The sequence below is a fragment of the Oryzias melastigma genome, linkage group LG13 (genome assembly GCF_002922805.2).
Source record: "Oryzias melastigma strain HK-1 linkage group LG13, ASM292280v2, whole genome shotgun sequence".
Lineage (NCBI taxonomy): Eukaryota > Metazoa > Chordata > Actinopteri > Beloniformes > Adrianichthyidae > Oryzias > Oryzias melastigma.
Window position 1 is genome coordinate 218,838 of NC_050524.1, and position 4,382 is coordinate 223,219.

Below are 4,382 nucleotides of genomic sequence, written 5' to 3' on the forward strand. Positions count from 1 at the left end.
TCTTCTTTGAATTTTTATCGCGTCCTGTATTGTTGTTAAATTCTGTTTATGAAGACTTTCATTAAATCTGTTATTCATTATTTTAATGCTTCATTAATTTCAGTTTTTATTTCAATTTTTTCACTGCAGTGTTTCTTTTTTTATTTTCTCTTGTTGGTCTTTTATTTCATTTATATAATTCATTTTTATTTATACTCTTTATCCATCCATCTTCTTGACCACTTCCTCCCTTTCGGGGTCGCGGGGGTGCTGGAGCCTATCCCGGCTACTGAAGGGCGAAGGCGGGGTTCACCCTGGACAGGTCGCCAGTCTGTCGCAGGGCCGATGAGGAACACTGGACACCCTCTACATGGAGTGTTTGCCGCCCAAAGGAGCAACTTCAGCAACCGCCTGCGCTCTCTGCTATGCTCCACTGAAAGGCCCTATACTATTTATTTATGTATTTATTTGAATACCGGTATTTTAGAGAATTTAGTCCAGTCCTGTCAACACCTGGGGTGTTCTACAGGCTGGGATTCATCCAGTGGCATAGCAGCTCAACCTGATGTGGTAATTCTCACTTCAACTCTTTCGAGTGGAGAATTCTTGCCTATTGCATCCACACCAGTCTGCTATTTGTTCCCACCGCTTTGTATGAGTTTAAAATACCAAGTGGTATTCTAAACTCCAACCACACTCACTCACACTCAATTTTTTTTTGTTTTTTTCTACTTTTGCTTGCAGAATTTGTTGGTCTCCGCCGACCTGACGTACTACACTTAGTCGTCTCGTTTTGCGGAATTTGTCGGACTCTGCCGTCCCCTTTGGACTTCGCCGTCCCTCACCACCTGTTAGAGCCTAGGATTTACAGGGTTTAACGTTCTATGACCCTCAGTCATACTTCTCTTTTTAACCAAAGACACACTCACCCTCTGTTGTCTTTCTTCTTCGGCTCCCTGTCAACCCAAGGATCCCGACCGGTGCGCTGAAACCTGGAATCCCCAAAGGTGGGATGAGGTTCCTAGTGAACCTGCTGTGGCCACAGTCTCACCCTGGTTTCCCCGCACCTGCCGGAACCTCGTGGATGTCTTGGGATCCGGCTCGAAGGACCAATTAAATGTTAGGTTCAAACAACCTGAAACATTTCTCTGAAAGGAAGACAAGAGAGGGGTCAGTTCTTAAATCAGATTTTACTTGCACAAGGAGAACAGACAGAGAATGTTCAAACCAGTCTCCACCCGCTCTGAAGATCTTGGTCCAGGGTTTCCATATTTATAACCTTTCAGGGGCGGTCTTATTTTATTTACATTTGCTGCTCTCAAGGTGTGGAAGGAAAAACAGCCTCAAACTGGTTCTACTATCATTAATGTCTTAGTTCAATGCAATAGGTCTGTGTCAGCCTCTTTGAGTATCTGTAATGTATCAGCCTCCAGACAGCCTTCAGCCTGAATGACTGCATCCTTCCAGACACCAGCTGAGCACGACCTCAAATGAGCAGAAAGAGAAAAGAGGTTAAAATCATACAAAGCAAATATAAGATAAATGTCTGTACAACTCTATCACACAACAAATTAAAACCTGTTATGAAGAAATTCAGAGACAGGATAGAATTTATGAATTACTTCAAAATACTTTTCTTCTACTTTGGGCAGAACTGGCCATCTAAGATAACTTGAATGAGCTTCAACTCACGCAGATTGGCAGTTTAAATAAGGACATGATCTAAAAGAGGCTCTATTGTAGACATGATATATTCTTTCTTTATACAGTTGTTGTGTTAGTTGGTTTGAAATCTACGAAGTTTAACCATGAATCTGTAATTTTGGTAATGAGGTAATTGCTCTCTGAGAACTTGAAACAGTCTTCTTTATGATATGAACCAGAGGGGGGGGGGGCTTCACATGTATATATATATATTTTATTTTTAAGGCTGCATGTGAGACGATATTTATCTGTGTCAAAAATTCAATCAGTGTCGATTAGATCTTTAACAACCATGTTTCTGTCGAATCCAGATTTTCTACCAACTGTTCTGTTATTCCATAATGTTGATCCTTGAGGAGTAAATTGTGACTGAAGATCATCTTCCAAAACTGCAGAATTTATTTGTGAAAGTTGGATAAAACGATTGGAACCTTGTTGACTTCAGAACCACATTTCAAAAAGAAGTCTATCCCTCCGAACTGTTTCACCCGGAGGACTGTCGCCGGGTGATTTTCACCCGAGGAAAAGTGTTCTCATCATTTTAAATTTGTTGCAGTTTTTGAGTGTCCTGGGTCTCTGGGTGAAGTCTCACATGTCCCAGGAATGAGTGGACCAAAGGCCAAGTGTACAGTATCAATATTTATATTTTTTTAGGATTTTTTTCTTCTCAAATTCCTCCTTTTTCAGTCATTTTCCAGCATGTTCTCAGGATCTTCCTATGCTTTCTACCCCCACTTTGTTGCATAAAGCACATTTTAAATAAAAGAAAGCTACTGTGATGTATTATATGTTGTCATATCTTCATCTCTCTTATATGAGAAATACTTTTTAATGGGTATTTTATATCGGGTAAGGATTACCCAGCAGAAGTGATGCTGTAACTTCTTATAGAAAAGTGTTCCAGGGTTAAATGGAGTTATTGTCGACCAAAAGAGCTTTTAACCAACATCCTGAGCTTCAAATCTGCAGCATTAATGTCGCCTTTGTCAGAACTTTTGACTGGTTGAGAATGTTTTATATGAGTTTTATTTTTCCACACGAACTGAAAAATTATTGAGTTAATTTCTTTATGTTTGGAGGGGAAATGTACAAAGAATAACAAGGATAAATGATTTTAGAAACTCGCTTTGGTTAGAAAATTTCTCCCCAAAATAGTCAAATGTCTTGTCAGGCAGCGACTTAAACATTTCTTCATGTCCAGTAACCGGTTTGAAATATTGACTTCTTCCCTCCTTATTTTGTTTTAGACAATAATACACCCAGATATTTAACCTCATTAACAACCATAATAGCTTCAATAGTTTGGAGTTGACATGAATGAACACGGAGAATTTCACATTTTGTAATGTTTAGTTTCAACCCTGATGCTGAGTCTTATTTGTTTTAGAAGTAAAGCAGTATCATCTGCAAACGGACTAATTTTCTACTGTTTATCAAATACATAAATTCCTGGATTATCTTGACTATGATTTATAAGAATGGTCAATAACTGAGTGGCTAAAATAAGCATTTTGGGGGAAATGGAACAACTTTGTCAGATTCCTCTTTTAACTACAAAACGGGGAGTGATTCCTGGATTTAGAGAAACTGGTCTATAAATATCATTATAAAACATGATACTGCATGCTTTCATGTTTAGTCGACTTGATTACTGTAACAGTGTTTTTACAGGACTACCAAAAAAATCCATCAGGAAACTGCAGCTTATTCAGAACTCTGCTGCTCGGGTTCTCACAAGGACCAAGAAAGTAGACCACATCAGTCCAGTTCTGAGGTCTTTACACTGGTTACCTGTCTGTCAGAGGATAGACTTTAAAGTTCTGTTACTGGTTTATAAAGCTTTGAATGGTTTAGCACCAAAATACATGACTGACCTCCTGACCCAGTATGTACCAGCCAGACCTCTCCGGTCATCAGGATCCGGTCTTTTATCAGTTCCTAGAGTCAGAACTAAACATGGAGAAGCTGCATTCAGCTTCTATGCACCACAGATCTGGAACAGACTTCCAGAAAACCTTAGATCTGCTGAAACACTCAGTGTATTTAAATCCAGGTTAAAGACTCACCTGTTCTCAGTTTGATTAATATGTATTCAAAAGTTTACGTCTGACTGTTTATCTATGCTTGTTTTAAATTAAAATCTTTTTACTTTCTTTTAATTTTATTTTAATGATTTGAATGATGATGAATGACATTTTTACTATTTCTTTTGATTGTTTCTTTTAATGTTTTATGTAAAGCACTTTGAATTGTCTCTGTACATGAAATGTGCTACATATAAACTTGCCTTGGTGTTAAAGGGATAATGTTTTCTATTGGTCGACCAAAGGAGGTGGAGGCGGGACTTAGCAAATGTATGAAGGCGACGGCGGCGAAGGCGCTGTAATCCAGTCAGGAGAAAGACCTCGTTCATCTGACGAGGAGCTCTCCATGTTCAAACACTGGACAGTCTAGAGGAGGCGGAGCCATCCGGAGCTGAAACCATTTCCGTTTCCATTTGATGGTTTCATGTTGGGATGGCGACGCAGTCAGAAGGAAGTCAGGAACTTTGGATTCTGAAATATAGATCACAGTTAGCTTATTCCACAGGATTTGAATTATTTCAATTAAAAAGAGACAGTAAGACCTTTTCCAGTGGGTGTGACGTCACACCCCCTCTGTCCATCTCTGTTAACAGTCAATGCGGGTCAGATGACACC